This window comes from Schistocerca serialis, chromosome 1 (genome assembly GCF_023864345.2).
Source record: "Schistocerca serialis cubense isolate TAMUIC-IGC-003099 chromosome 1, iqSchSeri2.2, whole genome shotgun sequence".
In the NCBI taxonomy this organism is placed as follows: Eukaryota; Metazoa; Arthropoda; class Insecta; order Orthoptera; family Acrididae; genus Schistocerca; species Schistocerca serialis.
Window position 1 is genome coordinate 1105315527 of NC_064638.1, and position 25317 is coordinate 1105340843.

Below are 25317 nucleotides of genomic sequence, written 5' to 3' on the forward strand. Positions count from 1 at the left end.
TTCTTTTTCGGGTGCAAGGGCCCCTCCACCTCGGGGGCACCGGGTCAATGGCCCTGTTACCCCAGCCCGGTAACGCCCTCTCGTGAAACAGCTTCTACCTTTGAACAAACATCAGACGCAGGTTTATGAACAAGATGTGTCAAGTGAACTGAGACACCATCGTACATTCACAGCTTGCTTGAAGTACAAGCCATCTGCGATGTGTTAGTGAAGTTTCTTGCCGCCACCTCGTAGACTGGTCGATTTTACCCACATTATACGACGAGCGTTTGAAAAGTCAGTGCAAAGGCTGGGAGAGAACACCACCGGCGCGTATCGAGGTCATGTTTAGTTAGTAGCATCTTTGGAAAGAATGTACACCAAGTTTCAGCCATATTCGTCTATTTCTTTGTGATTGGCATTCGTGTAAATCAAGGAAGTCGAGTGATTGTCAAAAAATGGATGAAGAAGAATTCGTGTGGTGATTAAACATTACTTTATGAAAGGCAATACGCCTCAGGATACTGAAGAGAAGCATGATAAATATTACGGTGACTGTGCACCTTCGATTAGAACAGTTTATAGGTGGTTTCAAAATTTTCGGAATGGCCATATGGGCACAAGTGATGCTGAACGTTCGGGACGCCCTGTGGAAGTTACGACTCCAGAAATCATTGATAAAATTCATGATATGGTGATGGAACTACTGACGGCCTTGGGAGAGCCAGTCCTGACAAAACTCTACCATCTGGTGAGCAAGATGTATGAAACAGGTGAAATACCCTCAGACTTGAAGAAAAATATAATAATTCCAATCCCAAAGAAAGCAGGTGTTGACAGATGTGAAAATTACCGAACTATCAGTTTAATAAGTCACAGCTGCAGAATACTAACACGAATTCTTTACAGACGAATGGAAAAACTAGTAGAAGCCAACCTCGGGGAAGATCAGTTTGGATTCCGTAGAAACACTGGAACACGTGAGGCAATACTGACCTTACGACTTATCTTAGAAGAAAGATTAAGGAAAGGCAAACCTACGTTTTTAGCATTTGTAGACTTAGAGAAAGCTTTTGATAATGTTGACTGGAATACTCTCTTTCAAATTCTAAAGGTGGCAGGGGTAAAATAAAGGGAGCGAAAGGCTGTTTACAATTTGTACAGAAACCAGATGGCAGTTACAAGAGTCGAGGGACATGAAAGGGAAGCAGTGGATGGGAAGGGAGTAAGACAAGGTTGTAGCCTCTCCCCGATGTTGTTCAATCTGTATATTGAGCAAGCAGTAAAGGAAACAAAATAAAAATTCGGAGTAGGTATTAAAATCCATGGAGAAGAAATAAAAACTTTGAGGTTCGCCGATGACATTGTAATTCTCTCAGAGACAGCAAAGGACTTGGAAGAGCAGTTGAATGGAGTGGACAGTGTCTTGAAAGGAGGATATAAGATGAACATCAACAAAAGCAAAACGAGGATAATGGAATGTAGTCGAACTACGTCGGGTGATGCTGAGGGAATTAGATTAGGAAATGAGACACTTAAAGTAATAAAGGAGTTTTGCTATTTGGGGAGCAAAATAACTGATGATGGTCGAAGTAGGGAGGCTATAAAATGTAGACTGGCAATGGCAAGGAAAGCGTTTCTGAAGAAGAGAAATTTGTTAACATCGAGTATAGATTTAAGCGTCAGGAAGTCATTTCTGAAAGTATTTGTATGGAGTGTAGCCATGTATGGAAGTGAAACATGGACGATAAATAGTTTGGACAAGAAGAGAATAGAAGCTTTCGAAATGTGGTGCTACAGAAGAATGCTGAAGATTAGATAGGTAGATCACATAACTAATGAGGAAGTATTGAATAGGACTGGGGAGAAGAGAAGTTTGTGGCACAACTTGACCAGAAGAAGGGATCGGTTGGTAGGACATGTTCTGAGGCATCAAGGGATCACCAATTTAGTATTGGAGGGCAGCGTGGAGGGTAAAAATCGTAGAGGGAGACCAAGAGATGAATACACTAAGCAGATTCAGAAGGATGTAGGTTGCAGTAGGTACTGGGAGATGAAGAAGCTTGCACAGGATAGAGTAGCATGGAGAGCTGCATCAATCCAGTCTCAGGACTGAAGACCACAACAACAACACCATGGTGATGGATGACAGAAGAGTTAATGTGCATAAGATTTCTAGTGCTGTGGGCATCTCGGATGAACGGTTACATAATATTTTGCATAAACATTTGGAAAAATGGTTCAAATGGCTCTGAGCACTATGGGACTCAACTGCTGTGGTCATCAGTCCCCTAGAACTTAGAACTATTTAAACCTAACTAACCTAAGGACATCACACACACCCATGCCCGAGGCAGGATTCGAACCTGCGACCGTAGCAGCAGCGCGGCTCCGGACTGGAGCGCCTAGAACCGCACGGCCACTGCGTCCGGCAAACATTTGGACATGAGAAAGCTATCCGCAAGATGGGTTCCGCGATTGCTCACGCTTGACCAAAACCGGAATCGTGTGAAGTGTTGCAAGGATGGTTTGCAGCTATTCAGGAAGAATCCGCAGGACTTTAAGCGTCGTTTCGTCACTGTGAATGAAACATAGATACATCACTATATTCCTGAGATCAAAGAACAATCTAAACAATGGGTTACCAAATGAGAATGTGCACCAAAAAAGGCGAAGACCAGTCCTTCGGCCGGAAAGGTTATGGCGACTGGCTTTGGAATTCGCAAGAGATAATCTCCATCGACTGTTTGGAAAAGGGTAAAACTATTACAGGTACATATTATTCATCATTATTGGTCCGTTTGAAAACCGAGCTGGAAGAAAAACGCCGGCAATTGGACCACAAAAAAGTCCTTTTCCATCACGACAATGCACCAGCACACATCTCAGCAATTGTGGTCACAAAATTAATGGAAATAGGATTACAACTCCTTTCACATCCCCCCCCCCCCCCGCCCCTGTTCTCCAGACTTGGCTCCCTCGAACTGCTATTTGTTCCCCAATTTGAAGAAATGGCTGGCGGGACAACAAAAGAGGTGATTGCAGCAACTAATAGCTATTTTGCAGACTTGGACAATTCCTGTTATTCGGAAGAGATCAACAAATTAGAACAGCGTTGGACGAAGTGAGTCTAAAAGGAAACTATGTCGAAAATTAAAAAAGGTTTATCGCAAACACGTAAGTAATTTTAATTTTTGCACGGACTTTTCTAAACGCCTCTCGTAATGTTAGCAACTTAGAACATAATATATCATTTGATTATAGCGTACAAGCAAGATTAATAGCGAAACTTCTGCCGGCTCGGGACCCGAAACCAGGAGCTTTGCCTTTTGCGGCAAGTGCTCCATCAACAGAGCTATCCAAGCACGACTCACGACCTGTCCTCACAGATTTATTTCCGCTTGTACGTCATCTTCAACATTCCAAACTTTACGGAAGGTTTGCGAAACTTGCGGGATCAGCACTCTCGGAAGACTGGACGTTGCGAAGACACGGTTTAGCCACAGCCTGGAGGTTTTTTTCAGAATGAATTTTTCACTCTGCAATGGAGCGTGCGCTGATACGAAACTTCCTGACAGATTAAAACTGTGTGCTGGACTGAGACTGGAACCTGGTACCTTTGTCTTCCGTGGGCAAGTGTTGTGCCAGTTGAGCTGCCCAAGCAGTGAGGTACCTGCGAAAATAAAGCTGTGAGGGCTGGTCGTGAGTCGTGCTTGGGTAGCTCAGTAGGTAGAGCATTTGTCCGCGAAAGGCAAAGATACCGGGTTAGAGTCCTGCTCCAGCACGAAATTTTAATATGCCAGCAAGTTTCATATCAGCGTACACTCCGCTGTAGAGTGAACAACTCACTCTGGGAGATTTATAGTTTCGTAGTATCCAGTAACAAAATTATTCCACGACAAATTTGGGTGCGCGCGTAACTTTCGGCACAGTCGTTTCTGGATCAGGGTTCCTTATCTCAAACGGAGGTTAGTGGCGCAATGCCAAGACACTAGTGGGAGGCAGTTCGGATCCTCGTTCGACCATCAAGCTTTAAGGTTTCTGTGATTTCTCTTAATCGCTTAGGTCGAATAGAGGGGTAGCTCTTTTGAATGGACACGGGCGATTTCCTTGCTTACCTTTCCCCAATTCTTGCTTGTGCTCCGTCTCTAATGACCTCTTTGTCGACGGGACGTGAAACTCTTAATCTTGTTCCTTTTCGTATCTGATACTGCTGTTCCCTATGATCGCTGAAATTTTGTGTCATCAGTACCATGGAAACATCCTGTATAGAACAATACGGCACGAGAATACCGCAGTACTTTCATGATGCATGGTCCTTCTAGGCTCCCACTAAATTTCGTAGTTGACTCTGATACAACCTACTGTGCACGTTATGTTTGCAACAGAGATATGTAAATATCTTGTACGAATACAAAATGAGAAGCATCGGGCATAGTTGCACCTAATAATTTAATTATATGTTTGGCTGGATCCCAAATATGTTATTAATTGTGGTTCTTGAAGTTTTCCCGGCACAATGAATATTCTATGAGGTTTCAGGATTGCTTTCCACAATATTTCGACTGGCAACCGTTTAGCCATCTTCAGGTGAGTGTTCGCCACTGGAGACTTCTAGTTCATGGTGTCGGCTTTATAGCAAAAACAGGCGCGGAGACGCATGCTCATTGGAGGGCGTCACAGGAACGTCCTCACGCTTTCCGGCCAATGGACATTTTCAGAAAGACGTGAAAGAGATTGGCACAAAGTACCTCGTCACTGTTATTGGTACAGATTATAAGCGCAAACTGATCAGTGTATGTTTTGAGAAGCACTTGTCGTATAAGAGTTACCTGACACGTTCTTGGTTCTTGCCATGTTAATATCTATTGTTGATCTGGTAGGTAATTACTAATAATTTTCACTGTTTGCCCCTCATCTAGCGAAAAGACTATACAGGGTGGTCCAGTGATCGTGACCGGGCCAAATATCTCACGAAATAAGTGTCAAATGAAAAAAACTACAAAGAACGAAACTTGTCTAGCCTGAAGGGAGAAACCAGATGGCGCTATGGTTGGCCCGTTAGATGGCGCTGCCATAGATCAAACGGACATCAACTGTGTTTTTTAGAAAATGAACCCCCATTTTTCATTTCATATTGGTGTAGTACGTAAAGAAATTTGAATGTTTTATTTGGACCACTTTTTTCTGTTTGTGATAGATGGCGCTGTAATAGTCACAAACACATGGCTCACAATTTTAGACGAACAGTTGGTAACATGTAGGTATTTTAAATGAAAATACAGAACGTAGGTACGTTTGATCATTTTATTTCGGTTGTTCCAATGTGATACATGTACCTTTGTGAACTTATCATTTCTGAGAACGCATGCTGTTACTGCGTGATTACCTGTAAATACCACATTAATGCAATAAATGTTCAAAATGATGTCCGTCAACATGAATGCATTTAGCAATACGTGTAACGACATTCCTCTCAACAGCGAGTAGTTCGCCTTCCGTAATGTTCGCACATGCATTGATAATGGGCTGACGCATGTTTTCAGGCGTTGCCGGTGGATCACGATAGCAAATATCCTTCAGCTTTCCCCACAGAAAGAAATCCGGGGACATTAGATCCGGTGATGCCTGTTGGGCATTTTGACCACAATAGCCATACATCAACACGATATCGACCTTTTCCGCAATTGGTAAACGGTCCATTTTAACACGGGTAATGTATCACGAAACAAATACCGTCCTCACTGGCGGAATGTTACATGATACCACGTACTTATACGTTTGTGACTATTACAGCGCCATCTATAACAAAGCGAAAAGAGTGGTCCAAGTAAAACATTCATATTTCTTTACGTACTACACGAATATGTAATAAAAATGAGGGTTCCCGTTTAAAAAAAAACGCAGTTTATATCCGTTTGACCTATGGCAGCGCCATATAGCGGGCCAATCATAGTGCCATCTGGTTTCCCCCTTCAAGCTAGACGAGTTTCGTTCTTTGTAGTTTTGTCGTTTGTTTCGTGAGATATTTGGCCCGGTCACTGTCAGTGGACCACTCTATATAAACATTATTTAGGGCTTTGCCAGTTTTTCCTAGCATCGTGATTGACCAATACGATGACTGTATTAAAATGTAAGAATCGGGTAGACCCATTAACATTTTTTTCCCTTGAAGGATCAGGAAAAAAAACCAAACTGAAATAAATTTGATTACTTTTCTTTAGGATGGAACTTACCTGGCTATTATTGGAGTGAATCATAAATGTCTGATCGTATCAGATGAACTATACCCGTCGAAAAGGACGCCTTATAATTTTTTTCTCTGTGTAAGCCAAGAATGTGTGCATCAGGGATCTTACGGTCCAGCGAGCTCAGCAGAAAGCGAAAAAGTGGAGTGGATGAGGAACACAGTGGCGAGGCAGCCCTGCTTTCGGTACGCGGCAGTGTTTTTCTAAGCACGACGGGGGCGCCGACCTCGATTGAGCTCGAAGCCTCGACCTTGGGCGGGACAGACTGGCGCATTGAACCGTCGCGACAGTCGTATCGGACAGCGGCTGGGCACTCAATGCGGTTTACGTTATTCCGTCGCTCAAGTTTCGTAACGCCACGTCCGTCTTGAGCTGTGTAACGTCTATCTGAGTAGATTTTCTCAGTCTTGTGTGTCCAGTACCGTCGATGGAGAACGATTATTGGTAGTTCATCTACATATACAGGGTGTTACAAAAAGGTACGGCCAAACTTTCAGGAAACATTTCTCACACACAAAGAAAGAAAATACGTTATGTGGACATGTGTCCGGAAACGCTTACTTTCCATGTTAGAGCTCATTTTATTACTTCTCTTCAAATCACATTAATCATGGAATGGAAACACACAGCAACAGAACGTACCAGCGTGACGTCAAACACTTTGTTACAGGAAATGTTCAAAATGTCCTCCGTTAGCGAGGATACATGCATCCACCCTCCGTCGCATGGAATCCCTGATGCGCTGATGCAGCCCTGGAGAATGGCGTATTGTATCACAGCCGTCCACAATACGAGCACGAAGAGTCTCTACATTTGGTACCGGGGCTACGTAGACAAGAGCTTTCAAATGTCCCCATAAATGAAAGTCAAGAGGGTTGAGTTCAGGAGATCGTGGAGGCCATGGAATTGGTCCGCCTCTACCAATCCATCGGTCACCGAATCTGTTGTTGAGAAGCGTACGAACACTTCGACTGAAATGTGCAGGAGCTCCATCGTGCATGAACCACATGTTGTGTCGTACTTGTAAAGGCCCATGTTCTAGCAGCACAGGTAGAGTATCCCGTATGAAATCATGGCGGTGAATCGAGGAAGTACAGTACATACTGACGAAACTAAAATGAGCTCTAACATGGAAAGTAAGAGTTTCCGGACACATGTCCACATAACATCTTTTCTTTATTTGTGTGCGAGGAATGTTTCCTGAAAGTTTGGCCGTACCTTTTTGTAACGCCTTGTATAGGGTGTATCATAACTAACAGAAATACTGAACGGGTCAAAATATGCGCTAATAGAACCAAAAACGCAAAAACATTCGAGCAAGCATGGGTCCGCGAACGAACAGTTTTTCAGGTAACTGACTTCTCTATGAGATGTTATCCTAGTTAATACGAATGTACACTACTGCCCATTGAAATTTCTACACCACGAAGATGACGTGCTACAGACGCATAATTTAACCGACCAGGAAGAGGATGCTGTGATATGCAAATGATTAGCTTTTCAGAGCATTCACACAAGGTTGGCGCCGGTGGCGACACCTACAATGTGCTGACATGAGGAAAGCTTCCAACCCATTTCTCATATACAAACAGCAGTTGACCGGCGTTGAATGGTGAAACGGTGTTGTGATGTCCCGTGTAAGGAGGAGAAATGCGTATCATAACGTTTCCGTCTTTGATAAAGGTCGGATTGTAGCCTATTGCGTTTGCGGTTTATCGTATCGCGACATTGCTGCTCGCGTTGGTCGAGATCGAATGACTGTTAGCAGAATACGGAATCGGTGGGTTCAGGAGGGTAATACGGAACGCCGTGCTGCATCCCAACAGTCTTGTTTCACTAGTAGTCGAGATGACAGGCATTTTATCCGCATGGATGTAACGGATCGTGCAGCCACGTCTCAATCCCTGAGTCAACAGATGGAGACGTTTGCAAGACAACAACCATCTGCACGAACAGTTCGACGAAGTCTGTAGCGGCATGGACTATCAGCTCGGAGACCATGGCTGTGGTTATCCTTGACGCTGCATCACAGTCAGGAGCGCCTGCGATGGTGTACTCAACGACGAACCTGGGTGCACGAATGGCAAAACGTCATTTTTTCGGATGAATCCAGGTTCTGTTTACAGCATCATGATGGTCGCATCCGTGTTTGGCCACATCGCGGTGAACACACATTGGAAGCGTGTATTCGTCATCGCCATACTGGCGTATCACCCGGCGTGATGGTATGGGGTGCCATTGGTTACAGGTCTCGCCCACCTCTTGTTCGCATTGACGGCACTTTGAATAGTGGACGTTACATTAAATATGTGTTACGACCGTGGCTCTACCCTTCATTCGATCCCTGCGAAACCCTACATTTCAGCAGGATAATGCACGACCGCATGTTGCAGGTCCTGTACGGGCCTTTCTGGATACAGAAAATGTTCGACCGCTGTCCTGTCCAGCACATTCTCCAGATCTCTCACCAATTGAAAACGTCTGGTCAATGGTGGCCGAGCAACTGGCTCGTCACAATACGCCAGGCACTACTCTTGATGAACTGTGGTATCGTGTTGAAACTGCATTGGCGGCTATACCTGTACACGCCATCCAAGTTCTGTTTGACTCAGTGCCCAGGCGTATCAAGGCCGTTATTAGGGGCAGAGGTGGCTGTTCTGGGTATTGATTTTTCAGGATCTATGCACCCGAATTGCGTGAAAATGTAATCGCATGTCAGTTCTAGTATAATATATTTGTCCAATGAATACCCGTTTATCATCTGCATTTCTTCTTGGTGTAGCAGTTTTAATGGCCAGTAGTGTATTTGAAATGCAAACTTTCCGATTGAGACCTCATCCGAAAGGACTTGAATTTCACCCATGGAACACGGTTGAGGAATGTGGTATACGGGTGGTGGGGCACGAGCACTTTTTGCTGCTGTGTACAACATCTAAGACGCTAATACGATCCAGTAGGCATAAGTCGTGCCTCTAAGGTCGTCCAACATCAGTCCTCTGGTCTTTTCAGACCTGGGGTCATATTAAATGTGAAGTGCGGAGCATTCCCTTTGATACGGTGGAAGAAACTAAACAGCGAGTTGTACTGTCTTGTCAAGCTTCATGGGTTGATCCAGAGGTGTCTGAAAGATTCGTAATTCACTGCAGAGGCGGAGTGTTGTATTGCATGACACGTGGAACATATTTAACAGGTGCCATTGTGTAGTAAATTTTAAAATGTGACGTACTGAAATAATATTGTATCTCTTGTTACACTAGGCCATAGATGAAATGTCAACCCAGTTAGACGGCGACTTTATCTAAAATTTTACATTTCAGATACATTTGTACTGAATTCATACGGAAGTCACTGACGGCTCTTAACCATACCTTGTAGTAACCTCACAAACGGCTCGTCTGCGGACTCACGTTTACTGGAGCGTTTTTGTTATCGTGCACTCATATCAGGTTTTTTATTTATTACCAGCTAATTCCCTGCATGGGTTGCAAAGCCTCTTTCAACTGTTTTGTAATTTATTGCAAGTAGATAACATAAGCGAAGCAGAACCTTGCATACCATGTGTATTCAGATACAGAGATACGTAAACAGGCAGAATACGGCGCTGCGGTCGGCAACGACTGTATAAGATAACAAGTGTCTAGCGCAGTTGTTAAGATTGGTTACTACTGCTACAATGGCAGGTTATCGAGATTTAAGTGAGTTTGAACGTGGTGTTAAAGTCGGCGCACGAGCGTTAGGGCACATCACCGAGGTAGCGATGAAGTGGCGATTTTCCCGTACGACCATTTCACTAATCATCATCGGTATGAGCTTTCGGAGCTGAAGGCCCACTCCTATACCTTCGATGACTGCACGACACAAAGCTTTACGCGTCGCCTGGGCCCGTCAGCACCGGCACTGGACTGTTGATGACTGGAAACATGTTGCCTTGTCGGACGGGTCTCGTTGCAAATTTTACCGAGCGGATGGACGTGTATGGGTATGGAGACAACGTCATGAATCCATGGACCCTGCATGTCAGCAGCGGACTGTTAAAGCTGGTGGAGGCTCTGTAATGGTGTGGGGCGTGTGCATATGGAGTGATATGGGACCCCTGATACGTCTAGATACGAGTCTGAGAGGTGACACGTACGTAAGCATTCTGTCTGATCACATGCATCCATTCATGTCCATTGTGAATTCCGACGGACTTGGGCAATTACAGCAGGGCAGTGCGACACCTCACACGTCCAGAATTGCTACAGGTTGGCTCCAGGAACACTCTTCTGAGTTTAAACATTTCCGCTGGCTCCAAACTCCCCAGACATGAACATTATTGAGCATATCTGGGGTGCCTTGCAACGTGCTGTTCAGAAGAAATCTCCACCCCCTCGTACTCTTATGGCTTTATAGACAGCCCTGCAGGATTCATGGTGTCAGTTCCCTCCAGAACTACTTCAGACATCAGTCGAGACCACACCACATCATGTAGTGGCACTTCTGTGTGCTCGCGGGGGCCCTATACGATATTAGGCAGGTGTACCAGTTTCTTTGGCTCTTCAGTGTATGTGAATAAGTTTATTAAAGTGCTTAGAAATGTACAGTATTTTTCGTCTTTCTGTCTTGGCATACCATCTCCCAAAAGTCCAACCCCTCGTCCAAGTCGTGGGAGATGGGCAACGGCACAAAGTAGGGGACTGCCTATAGGGGCGATGTACAGCGGGGACTTCGTGTGCCCCAGGACCGCTACGGTAGCTGAGAAGGCCCTATGGGAACCCTGAAACGTGATGGCTAACGGGGCTCTGGTGAAGCTGCGATAGGCCTAGCAAGCCAGTAGTGGATAAATCAACTGCTTTTAAAAAGGGAACATGCCTCGGATCACGGAACGGATTTAAAGGAAACCGACCAAGCAATGGAAAAGGATTACGAGATGGTTTACGACTGGGCACCTTAAACGTAAGGACTCTAACTGGGAAGTTAGAAGAAATTGTAGAAATGATGGAAAGGAGGAAATTGGACATCTTGGGACTTGCTGAGACTAGGTGGAGAGGAGTTGGTGAAAAACCGCTAAGTAAAGGATGTAAACTGTACTGGATAGGGAATGAGAGGGGAAGAAATGGAGTGGCAATAGTGGTCAGAGAGGGTCTGCAGGAGGAGGTGGAAGGTATCAATGATCGAATGATAAAAGCCAGAGTACGAGTGAAAGGAAAAAGCATTGAAATCATCCAAGCATATGCCCCGCAGGTGGGGTGTACAAAAAAGGAGAAGGAGGAATTTGAAGATGACATGCAAAAGCAGCTAAATGGAGGAAATCAGATTATAATAGGGGACCTCAATGCACATGTTGGCACAGACAGGAAAGGATTCGAGGAGATAATGGGACCAGAGGGCTGGGGGAACCGAAATAGAGAAGGAAAATTGTTGCTGGAATTCTGCAAGAGGAATGGGCTGGCGATCACAAATTCCTGGTACAAGAAGAGAAGTAGTCACAAAATAACTTGGTACAGTGGGGACTGGTCCCAAACTTCAGTAATAGACTATGTACTAGTGGATAGGCAGATGATGAGCAGCCTCACAGATGTTAAGGTCATTCCATCTGAGGCCTTAGACAGTGACCATCGGCTGTTGGTAGCCACCCTGAGAGAGAAAAGAGATAGGGGGGCAACAGATATACAGGAGAAAAGATTGAAGACATGGATGCTGAAAGAGGATGAACGGAGGACCCAGTACCAGACACTGATCAGGAAGAAGCTGCCAAAGGAAGATCAGAGAACCGTGGAAGAAGAATGGGGAGATTTCAAGAGGGCTCTAGTTGAGGCAGCTGAGACTGTGTGCGGAAGAACTAGCACAAAGAGGAGAAGTAGGGAAACCCCATGGTGGAACAACATATGTAAAGAGGCAGTAATTCGAAAGAACAAAGCGTTCAGAGAATGGTTCCAGACCCGAACAGAGGAAGCTAGGGTAAAATATAAGGAAAGCAAGAAAGCGGCACAGACCATAGTAAGGGCGGAGAAGAAGAAGTGGATGGAAAAATGGGCAAGAATGTTAGAAGAGGACAGTGAAGGGAACAAAAAAGTACTTTACACCATGGTAAGAAATAAGAGGAATGACAGAAGCGAGTGCCTGAGGATCATGGATAATAATGGAAGAGTTGTGGAGGAAATGCATGAGCTCAAAAAGATTTGGAAGGAGTACTTTGAAGATCTATTGAATGCCGCCAAGCGGGTAACTAACAGCGATGGAGAGCCTAAGGCAGCAGACGATTATAATAGTGGGGAAATTGATGATCTAACTTGGAATGAAGTGGAAGAAGCCATAAAGAGGATGAAAGGGGGCAAGGCACCAGGTTGGGACGAAGTAACAGTGGATATGATACGAGCAGCAGGAGAAGTAGGAACCCAGTGGCTATACAGAGTGCTGAGGGTGGTGTGGAAGGAGAACAGAATTCCTGAGGATTGGAAGAAAGGAATTATAGTCCCGATCTTCAAGAAAGGGGATAAAAGGAGATGTGAGAACTACAGAGGAATCACCCTGCTATGCCACTGTGGAAAAATCTATGAAAAGATCCTGGAGAAGAGAATAAGAAGCAGTATTGAAAGTAGACTGCAAGAGGAGCAGTACGGTGTCAGACCGGGAAAATCAACAACGGACCTCATATTTGCGGTAAGGCAACTGCAGGAAAGGCACTATGAGTACGGGAAGGACTTAATCATGGCCTTTTTGGATATTGAGAAGGCGTATGACAGTATCTGTAGGGACAAGATCTGGGATGTGCTGAACGCAAAAGGGATAGATGAAGAGATAACACGAAAAGTCAGAAAAATGTATGAGGGAAGTGAGAGTTGTGTGAAAGTGGGGAGGGAACGTACTGCATGGTTCAAGCTGGAAAATGGGCTGCGACAGGGAAGTGCACTTTCGCCTTTATTGTTTATTATTGTTATGGATGAAATCCTACAGCAAGTATCAGATGCAATTGGAGATCATAAAATGAAAGCAGTGCTTTTTGCCGATGACCTGATGTTATGGGGAAATTGCGAGAAGGAGGTGCAAGAGCAGTTAGATGCATGGGAGGCAATGGCAGCACAATATGGAATGCATTTCTCTGCAAAGAAAAGTGAAATAATCGTCACAACAAGGAAGAAGAATAGGCCAAATGTGGATATAACTTGTGGAGGGGAAAAACTACAAGTGGTAGAGAACTTCAAGTACCTGGGAAGCGTGATTGAAAGTAAGGGGGGAAACGCAATGGAAATAAATGAAAGGTGCAGAAAAGCAGGGCAGTTCTACAAATGCATTAGGGGGCTTATTTGGAACAAGGAGGTGCCACAGAAATCCAAGGGAATTATATACCGAACCTACTTTGTCCCCATATTGGCATACGGAAGTGAGACGTGGGTAATGCACAAAAGTGACAAAAGTAGAATACAGGCTAGTGAAATGAAGTTCCAGAGGAGCAGGTTGGGTGTAACAAGACGAGACAGATTGCGAAATGTGTATGTGAGGGAAAGACTAAAGGAGGAACCAGTACAGGACAGGATAGAAAAATCAAGACTGCAGTGGTATGGACACATGAAGAGAATGGATGAGGGAAGAATTCAAAAGAGGATGTTTGATCTGCAACTGGAGGGGAAGAGGCCCAGAGGAAGACCAAGAGATAGATGGGTGAAGGGAGTGAAGGAATGTGTGATGAGAAGAGGAGAGAACTTGACGAAGGTGGAAGAGGGGGAATGGTGGAAAGACAGAACACGATGGAGAGGCTTGTGTTCCCGACAGACCCAGCCAGTGGCTGGAAACTGTCCAAGATGATGATGATGATGATGATGATGATGATGATATCTTGGCATACCATTGTGCAATATTATACGGTTCCATTTCCGTGTCAAGAGACACACACATGTGTTAACTTATTACAGCACAACTCGCGACGGAGCAGTTGCATTGATGTGCCGCTTGGACTAGAAGCAGCTTATTGACCAAGGTCAAAGATATTGTGCTTACGCAAGCCTGCATGGTTGCCACATCTTGCCAAGGCAATCAGTCTCATTACTTTACTGTCACACCTCGTATGTTTGAATGCGGTGTACTCGCCAGTCAACGTTATAGTGACACTGCATTCCTGCTCCATGTGCAACTTTTCAGGGGTGCATTCGACTCTGACTTCATTTTTATGGATGACAGTGCACGATCGCATCCAACACCGCAGGGGAAGAGCTCTTGGAACCAGAGGATATTCGGCGAATGGACTATTCTATCCGCATCCCGACTTAATTGCCATCCAACACGTGTGGGATGCGTTGGAGGGACGTGTTGCAGTACGTCCACATGCACCAAGGATCATCCAGCAACTGCCAACAGTGCTGGTGGAGGAATGGAACGCCTACAACAAGAAGTCCTTACAGAACTGACAACCAGCTTGCGAACACATTGCAGGGCATGCATTGCCATCCACGGTGCTCGCACACTCTTTTAAGAACTATATCCCGATGTGTAATGTCCAGAGGACCATTATTAGTCTCGGTGACTTCAGTGCAATTCTTGCCATTTTCGTTCGTCTCATTGAGTATCTCTTTCAGTTACCTTTGTTAGTGTACTGTAGCAGTTCTTTCTATGTATGGTCCAAGTTTCATCGAACTGTTACCTGGAAGTGATACATCATGCGAAAGTTACTTTCCTCCTTAAGTTTTGCACACCACAGTATATTCTACATAAAGACGTACAGTATATACGTCCATTCTAAAGGGGAAAAAAATGTAAAGTTCGCTATGACGCAAGACACCAATGATTTGGAAGTGGACATAGAGATAGGTTATAATATCACAAGTAGTTCATTATAGTAGAATGCCTGAGTGGTAGTTGTTGATGGAAAACTTGCAGTTCATTCTGCTTATTCCATATGACTCCTTGCGGTATGTGGCGGAGGGTGTTTCACTCTTCTCCCTTCCCTAACCTCCTTCCCTCAACCATCTTTCTTCCCAGTTTCATTCGCAAATGGTGCAATGGAAGAACGATTATATCGATAAGCCGCCCTCTGACATAAAATTTCTCCGATTTCACTGACACGTTAATTAAAAAAAAAAATGGCTTTGAGCACTATGGGACTTAACATCTGAGGTCATCGCTCCTCTAAAACTTAGAACTACTTAAACCTAACTAACGTAAGGACAACACACACATCCATGCCCGAGGCAGGGTTCGAACCTGCGACCATAGGGGTCGCGCGGTTCCAGACTGAAGCGGCTAGAACCGCTCGGACACCACGGCCGGCGACACGGTAATTTCTCGGGTATTACATTACAATGTACATTCTCGGAACTTTGACTATAAACTTCACCATGTTTCTCAACGCATCTCTTATAACGTCGGCCACTGGATTTTGACGAGAATGTTCTGACGCTCTTGCGCTTACTAAACGAATCCTCGATGAAACAAGGCGTCCTTTTTTGGACTTTCTCTATTTCCACTATTAATTCTACATGGTAAGACTCACAGTCTGAGGACTGGTACTCAGTATCAAGATGCTAGGGATACACACGGACGAAAGGTGAAGGATTTTTGTGAGAATGACGAAGGAGGACTACTCACTTATCAGCAAGGGTCTTCAACTAGAAATATCCGTAAGGTAAAGTAGAAGGGTCCTTGTCCCTCTGAAGACCTATTCTAAGTTCGTTTCCGTGAGCTAACTGGATATCGCTCTTTTTTACAATCCAGATTTGCGGCCTATCTGTTACGCCCACTATTTAAACAAGCATGTACTGCATTCTCTTTCCTTGTATAGGCTCATTGTCCTTTAACAGTACAACATGGTGCGGATTCTGTGACGCTGAGCAATCTTACAGTGCCCATTCTACGACCATTTAATTAATCTCTTTCGTTGAAAAATTACAAACTTTTTATTGAACAAAAGACTTCACTTATCTTAACAGAACCCACGTAATTATTCTAATCCATAGTTTCAGGTTGACTAACAACAATTATCACCCGCTGACTGTGTGGTCGTCAGTTACTACATTATCGTGGTACATACTGTGCATAACTTTTTATCTCTCTAGATTTAGAACCATTTGGAAATCTATTCACTAGGCCGAAATCATACGATATCTTTGGATTAAGTGAAAATATTTTTTCTCAGATGTAAGCACGGTATTTGCGAAATGTTAAATGTTTGAGGCTACAGCTTGTACTAGCTACCAAATCGGAAAGAAGTGCTATCAAAAAGTTAGACGTTTTCGAGAAATCTCCAAAATTTAAATTTTGCGCACTGATGCGTTTGACAGCACTGGTTAGACGCCCTATAAACCGTTCATCAATAATAATATTGTAGTAACGTTTCCAGTCAGCCCGCCCGGTTAGCCGTGCGGTCTAACGCACTGCTTTCTTGGCGGGAAGGCGTGCCGGTCCCCGGCACGAATCCGCTCGGCGGATTAGTGTCGAGGTCCGGTGTGCCGGCCAGTCTGTGGATGGTTTTTAAGGCGGTTTTCCATCTGCTTCGGCGAATGCGGTCTCGTTCCCGTTATTCCGCCTCAGTTACACTGTGTCGGCGATTGCTGCGCAAACACTTTCTCCACTTACGCGCACACCATCATTACTCTAAAACGCAAACATTGGGGTTACACTCGTCTGGTGTGAGACGTTCCCGGGGGATCCACTGGGGACCGAACCGCACAATAAGGGTTCGGTGTGGGGCGGCGGTGGGGTTAGTGGAGTACTGTAGCCTGTTGTGGAGTTGTGAACCACTGAGGGCTACGGCAGGGACGATGTTTCTCCGTCGTTCCTAGGTCCCCCGTTCCATACAATACAATAGAATACAAGGTTACCCGTTCAAAAATGGTTGAAATGCCTCTGAGCACTATGGGACTTAACTGCTGAGGTCATCAGTCCCCTAGAACTTAGAACTACTTAAACCTAACTAACCTAAGGACGTCACACACATCCATGCCCAAGGAAGAATTCGAACCTGCGACCGTAGCGGTCGCGTGGTTCCAGACTGTAGCGTCTAGAACCGATCGGCCACTGCGGCCGGCTAAGCTCACCCGTCTGAGTCGGTGGACATATATTTGAAGAACATGTTACTGCTGTCATGTTTCGGCTACTATACGGCTGGTTGGCTGTTGGGCTATTAAGAACAGTGGACCAGTATAAAATTTTGTTTTAAAATTCAGAAACTCAAGATATATTAAGACAATTGTCTGCTTAAAGCGTTGCAGGTCAGGCATAAACTTATTCTGGTACAAGCCAGGTATTCACAAAATGGCAGAAACTCTGGAAGACGTGTCTGCACTCCCAAGTGTACAATTTTGAAATGGAAATTTGTGGTAAGTTCCTATGGGACCAAACTGCTAAGGTCATCTGTCCCTAGGCTTACACAGTACTTAATCTGACTTAAACTAACTTACGCTAAGGACAACACACACACCCAATCCCGAGGGAGGACTCGAAACTCCGACGGGAAAGCCGCGCGAAACTTGGCAAGGCGCCTGAGACCACGCGGCTGCCCCGCGCGGCGCACAATTTTGAAGACGGAACGATGTATACAGATACGGCTTAGCGGTTGATGTTAATACATTTCGGTAACTGGATGTCAGCTTGAGAGTAAAATGAACAATAATGACTTATAACTTTTTTTAGGTGTAGCAATGCAAACATCAGACGAAAGGGATGGAATGTTGTCGTTGTTGTCGTCGTTTTCATGGCCTTCAGTGCAACGACTGGTTTGATGTGGCTTTTCAGGCTAATGTATTCTGTGCAAGACTTTCAAACCCGCAGAATTACCACAATCTACATCAATTTGAACCTCGTTACTGTGATCGAGCGTTGGTCTCTATATGTAACTTGCATCCTTCACACCTCTTTCCATTGCCAAATTGCTGATCTCTTTTTTTGTGCCATAAATTTCGTTCCTCCCCATTTCGATTCGTGGCTCGTAATTAGGTAGCAGGCATAAAATACAGAAAGGGAAAGGTTATTTACAACTTGTACGAAAATCAGACTGCAGTTATAACAGTCGAAGAACATGGAAGGGAAGAAGTGGTTGAGAAGAAAGTGAGACAGGGATGTAGCCTATACCCTATGTTATTGAATCTTAGCATTGACCAAGCAGTAAGGGAAACCAAGGAGAAATATGAAGAGAGCCTTAAAGCTCAAAGATGGAAATAAAAATTTTGAGTTTTGTCGGAAAGGACTTGGAAGGCATTTACACGAAATGGATAGTGTCTCGGAAAGACGTTATAAAATGAACACCCACTGAAGTAAAATGAAGACAGTCGAATTTAGTCGAATTAAGGGAATTAGCTTATAAAATGAGAAACTCAAAGTGATAGATGAGTTTGGTATTTGGGCAACAAAATAACTGACAACGGCCGAAGCAGAGCGGATATAAAATACAAACTGGCTGTAACGGTAAAGGAATTTATGAAAAATACGAGATTCTTAACATCTACTACAAATTTAAGACTTAGGAATTTTTTTCTGGAGGTGTTTGTCTGCAATATAGCCTAGTACGGAAGTGAAATATGGAAGATAAGCAGCTGCAACAAGAAGAGAATAGAAGCTTTTGAAATGTGGAGTCACAGAGAAATGTTGATAGGACACATCCTGAGACAAGAAGGAACCTCTAATTTGCAAACAGAGGAAAGTATGAGGGGTAAAAACTATAGAAGGAGACCAACAGATGAATACAGTAAGCAGAATCAGATAGATGCAGGCTGCAGTAGTTATGCTGAAATGGAGGTGCTTAAACAGGGCAGAGGAGAGTGGAGGGCTGAGTCAGACCAGTCTTCAGGCTGAAAACCACAACAAAAATCTCTTGAGCAGTTATCCTATTTATCCATCTAACACTTCAGCATTTTGCTATAGCACCACATTTAAAAAGCTTCTATTATCTTCTTGCCTGAACTGTTTAACGTCCACACATACCGTCAAAAAATAAATTTGTATTAGGTGTTAACAAATTTCTCTGTTTCAGAAAAGTTTTCCTCACAGTTGCCAGCCTGGTTTGTATTCCTCTTTACTTCACCCACTGTCAGTTACGTGGTTTGGTCAAAAATATGGCGACACCACGAGAGATGGATGCGTGAAGATAAATGTACATTCTAGCCGAGGCTGCAGGCTGTGCTGTTGTATTTGACGAGTAACGGATCTGTGTAATGTTCTCAAATGGGCTCTGAGCACTATGGGACTTAACTTCTGAGGTCATCAGTCCCATAGAACTTAGAACTACTTAAACCTAACTAACCTAAGGACATCACACACATCCATGATCGAGGCAGTATTCGAATCTGCGACCGTAGCGGTCGCGCGGTTCCAGACTGTAGCGCCTAGAACCGCTCGTCCACCAGGGCCGGCTAATGTTATCAATACATTGCAAGTGTCAGCCGTGCTCATAACAGTGTTTTGTGTAGGTGTGAGTGCATTACGTCGCAGCTGAGTGACTTCGGACGTGGGTAAATTGTTGGTGTTCTTATTGTGGGCGCTTCCGTAAGCAAGGTAGCCAAAAGTCTGGTGTTTCAAGAGGCATCAAATCGAAGATTTAGACCGCATACAGGCTGAAAAGCATGCGTTAGTTCACAAAGTGGACTATAGTATGTGGTGAGTATCGTTACAAACGGTCATAAATAAGGATTGTGACGTAAAATAAAGAGGACAACAGCTACAAAAATTACAGCAGAACTGAACGTCACATTTCCGAACCCTCTCAGCACCAAAATAAAATGTTCAAATTTTGTGAATTCCTAAGGGACCAAACTGCTTAGGTCATAGGTCCCTAGACTTACACACTACGTAAACTAACTTAAACTATATGAAGATAGTATCTGTTCCCGAAAGAACAGATACCATTGATGGCCGTGCAGCTTCTACAGAATGAAATGATAATTAAATCGAAACCCTTAGCTGCCGACAGGTGTTGATATACATCAAAGGGGACAATTGAAAATGTGTGCCCCGACCGGGACTCGAACCCGGGATCTCCTGCTTACATGGCAGACACTCTATCCATCTGAGCCACCGAGGGCACAGAGGATAGTGCGATGTGTATCAACACTTGTCGGCAGCTAAGGGTTTCGATTTAACTATCATTTCATTCTAGAGAAGCAGCACGGTCATCTATGGTATCCGCTCTTTCGGGAACAGATACTATCTTCATATAGTTAAAGGCTACCTGGCCATTGACCTTCTTCTGTGCGAATGCACACGCTTTGCCCGAACTCTTACGGGATTCGGCAGCTTAGTCTGCCGCGAATAATGAGTGAATGGACAAATATCTATAAGGAGCATTACCACTGTAGGTTGTGGATAGTTGGGAATGTGAGTCTCTCGGGAAGCGAGCAAGGGATAAGTCCCTGCAGTCGCACTATCCTCTGTGCCCTCGGTGGCTCAGATGGATAGAGTGTGTGCTATGTAAGCAGGAGATCCCGGGTTCGAGTACCGGTCGGGGCACACATTTTCAACTGTCCCCATTCATGTATATCAACACCTGCCGGCAGCTAAGGTTTCGATTTAATTATCATTGGGCCGGCCGGGGTGGCCGAGCGGTTCTAGGCGCTACAATCTGGAACCGCGCGACCGCTACGGTCGCAGGTTCGAATCCTGCCTCGGGCATGGATGTGTGTGATGTCCTTAGGTTAGTTAGTTTTAGTAGTTCTAAGTTCTAGGGGGACTGATGACCTCGGAAGTTAAGTGCCATAGTGCTCTGAGCCATTTGAACCACTTGAATAATTATCATTTAACTTAAACTAACTTATGCTAAGAACAATACACACACCCATGCCTGAAGGGGCCTCTAACCTCCGGCGGGACGGGCCGCGCAGTCCGTGACATGACGCCTCACACCGCACGGCCACTTCGCGCGGCACCAAAATAACACGAAGGGAGCTCTATGAACGCGTTATTGCAGGACCAGCTGGAATTCCAACGCCAATCATCAGAGATACGTAACAGAGAAACGTGAAATCGAACCCATAAAACCTGGATCCTGTGGCAATGGGAGAATGTCATTTGGTGGGGTGGGTCTTGTTGCACGTTCTGCACGTTATCTCCAACTTCTGGCCGAGTTCACGTCGCAAAAGTGAAACATGGTGGCTTTTCGGCGATACTTCGGGCGGCCGTATAATGGTCTTCCATGGGATCCAAGGTTACTCTGCAGAGTGCATTACTGCCAAGGATTACGTGACCATTTTGGCCCATCAGGTCCATCCCATGGTACACTGTTTGTTTTCCAGTGGTGATGCTATGTTCCAAGACCAGAGGACCCGTGTTCACACCGCTCGGATCGTCCAGTACTAATTTTGTTAGCACGAGGATGAACTGTTGCATCTCTGCAAGCTATCATAGTCACCAGATCTTAATATTATTGAGCTCTTTGTAGTCTACTTTGAAGAGAAGGGTGCGTAATCGCTGTCAACCTCCATCATCATTAGCTGAACTTCCCGCTATTGTTCAGGGAGGGTGGTATATGATTCCCTTGAAAACTCTACAGGACCTTTATTTACCCATTCCGAGAAGGCTGGAAGCTTTTTGGGATGCCAATGGTTTCCCTATACCGTATTAGGAATGGTAATTTTTGGTATTCCCATATTTTTGTTCACCCGTTGTACACTGACGGAAAAAAATCTCAACATCAAGAAGTAATTCTGTGACATAAAAGAAAGTTGGTAGGTGTGTTTCTACATCTGAAAAATGATGTCTATTCCAATTTCGCGCCAATCGCGTAAGGGCGGCGCTAGTAGCACTACTACCAAGGATGCGAATCAGGTTTGCTTTAAAAACAGGCTGTGACGTTCGTGAGCGTCAATTACCTTTGGGACTGGACTTAGTGGGATGATGATGGTCAAGAATACCTTTGACGTGGCAAAGGCGCTATTATTAACACCTCACTGAGTTTAAACGAGGAAATGTAACAGGACTACGGGAAACTGGAAGTTCCTTCTGCGATATTGCCGAAAGGTTTTAGAGGAATATAGCCACTGTACGAAAACGTACGATCACAAGAAGACTGAGCTCCGGACAGCAACGTGGCACTACCAAGAGGAAAGAACATCGTGTTCGGAGTACGGCTCTGACGCATCGTACTGCATCTGCAGCAGCAATTTGAGTAGCAGTTGGCATCACACTGACGTAACGAACTGTTACTAATCGGATACTTCAAGGACAGTTCCACTGATCCCAAACCAGTAGTGTCAAGCGAAGCCGGCCACTGTGACCGAGCGGTTCTAGGCGCTTCAGTCCGGAACCGCGCTGCTGCTACGGTCACATGATCGAATCCTGCCTCAGGCATGGACGTGTGTGATGTCATTAGGTTAGTTAGGTTTAAGTGATTCTAAGTCTAGGGGACTGATGACCTCAGATGTTAAGTCCCTTAGTGCTTAGAGCCATTTGAACAAATTGGGGTCAAGCGAGAACTCATTGCAGGGCAGGATGGAGGTCTGTTGTGTTTTCTGATGAAAGCAGTTTCTGCCTTGGTGCAATTGATGGCCATGTGTTGGTTAGAATGAGAACAGTTGAGGGTCCGCAACCAATCTGTCTGCGTGCTAGGCACACTGAACCTACACCTGGAGTTATGATCTGAGGTGCAATTTCGTACGAAGGCAATCAATTTATTCGACCTGCTGTGCTGTCATTCATGAACAGGATTCCAGGGGATGTTTTCCAGCAGAATAGCGCTCGCCCATATACCGCTGTTGTAGCCCAACATGCTCTACAGAGTGTCGTCATTTTGCCTTGACCTGCTCGATCCCCATATCTTTCTCCAATCGAGCACATATGGAACGTCATCGGACGACAACTACAGCGTTATTCACAAACAGCATTAACCGCCCCTCTGTTGACCGACCAAGTGCAATAGGCATAGACCTATATCCCACAAACTGACATCCGGCACCTTAACAACACAATGCATGCATGTTTGCTTGCTTACAACATTCTGGCTGTTACATGGGTTGTTAATCCAGCATTTCACAATAGCGATGACTTATCTCGCTCTTACATTAACCTGTCAGCTTTCAATGTTAGCCGGCCGGGGTGGCCGAGCGGTTCTTGGCGCTACAGTCTGGAACCGCGTGACCGCTACGGTCGCAGGTCCGAATCCTGCCTCGGGCATGTATCTGTTCGATGTCCTTAGTTTAGTTTGGTTTAAGTAGTTCTAAGTTCTAGGGGACTGATGACCTCAGAAGCTAAGTCCCATAGTGCTCAGAGCCATTTGAACCATTTTTCAATGTTAATCACTTAAATACACTACAGGTCATTAAAATTGCTAAACCAGGAAGAAATGCAGATGATAAACGGGTATTCATTGGACAAATATATTGTACTAGAACTGACATGTGATTACATTTTCACGCAATTTGGGTGCATAGATCCTGAAAAATCAATACCCAGAACAGCCACCTCTGCCCCTAATAACGGCCTTGATACGCCTGGGCATTGAGTCACACAGAGCTTGGATGGCGTGTACAGGTACAGCTGCCCATGCAGCTTCAACACGATACCACAGTTCATCAAGAATAGTGACTGGCGTATTGTGACGAGCCAGTTGCTCGGCCACCATTGAACAGACGTTTTCAGTTGGTGAGAGACCTGGATAATGTGCTGTATGCAGAAAGGCCCGAACAGGACCTGCAACATGCGGTCGTGCATCATCCTGCTGAAATGTAGGGTTTCGCAGGGATCGAATGAAGGGTAGAGCCACGGGTCGTAACACATATTTAATGTAACGTCCACTGTTCAAAGTGCCGTCAATGCGAACAAGAGATGAACGAGACGTGTAACCAATGGCACCCCATACCATCACGCCGGGTGATACGCCAGTATGGCGATGACGAATACACGCTTCCAATGTGTGTTCACCGCGATGTCGCCAAACACGGATGCACCATCATGATGCTGTAAACAGAACCTGGATTCATATGAAAAAATGACGTTTTGCCATTCGTACACCCAGGTTCGTCGTTGAGTACACCATCGCAGGCGCTCCTGTCTGTGATGCACGGTCAAGGGTAACCGCAACCATGGTCTCCGAGCTGATAGTCCATGCCGCTGCAGACTTCGTCGAACTGTTCATGCAGATGGTTGTTGTCTTGCAAACGTTCCCATCAGGGATCGAGACGTGGCTGCACGATCCGTTACAGCCATGCGGATAAGATCCCTGTCATCTCAACTGCTAGTGATACGAGGTTGTTGGGATCCAGCACGGCGTTCCGTATTACCGTCCTAAAACCATCGATTCCATATTCTGCTAACAGTCATTGGATCCCGACCAATGCGAGCAGGGTGTCGCGATACGATAAACCGCAAACGCGATAGGCTACAATCCGACTTTTATCAAAGTCGGAAACGTGATGGTACGCATTTCTCCTCCTTGCAGAAGGCATCACAACAACGTTTCACCAGGCAACGCTGGTTAAGTGCTGTTTGGGTATGAGAAATGGGTTGGAAACTTTCCTCATGTCAGCACGTTGTAGGTGTCGCCACCGGCGCCAGCGTTGTGTGAATGGTCTGAAAAGCTAATCATTTGCATATCACAGTATCTTCTTCCTGTCGGTTAAATTTCGTGTCTGTAGCACTTCATCTTCGTGGTGTATGTACTTAGACGATTGTCTTCCCGAAATTTCAGTACTCTACATTAATTATTTTTTGGTGTTGCAACTTTTTTTCGTCAGTGTATTTTGCCTCTCAAATAGCGAAAGTCATTTACTACTTTTAGTATCCAATTTCCTCATCTGATTCCCTCCACATCGCCTGTTTTAATTCTACTACATAAGATTGTTCATATTTTACTATTGTCAGCCGATCTTCCAAGTCGCGACAGCCTCGCAGTGCGGTGGATGGAGTAGAGACTTGTTAATACTCTGCAGCAGTCACAGGTTACTGGGCGAAGTGCAGGTTCGGGGAGCGGAACGTCGGAGTGCGTGGGCGTCGTTGCTGGCAGGTCGTGCGGCTGCTGGCTGGTCTAACGGGCGGGGCCGGCCGGAGACGACGAGCCGGCGCCAGTAACGGGCCACGGCTCCGCGAAACGGGAAACGGGAAGCGGCCGCGCCGGCCTCAGCTATGTGGTGGCCCCAACGAGACGGCTGGCACGAGCGATGTCATGGATGAGACGAGGCTTGGTGGTACATCTCGA

The 25317-nt window shown here is 45.2% G+C and overlaps 1 protein-coding gene and 1 non-coding gene across 2 annotated transcripts in view; both read right to left on the reverse strand.

Moving 5' to 3' along the window:
- Positions 1–25317, reverse strand: part of LOC126416517 (uncharacterized) — a 69207-nt gene that overhangs the window by 17417 nt on the left and 26473 nt on the right. The gene's annotated exons all lie outside the window — the stretch shown is intronic.
- On the reverse strand, positions 20141–20215 carry Trnat-ugu (transfer RNA threonine (anticodon UGU)). Its single transcript has one exon. It is a non-coding gene; the product is annotated as a tRNA-Thr (tRNA).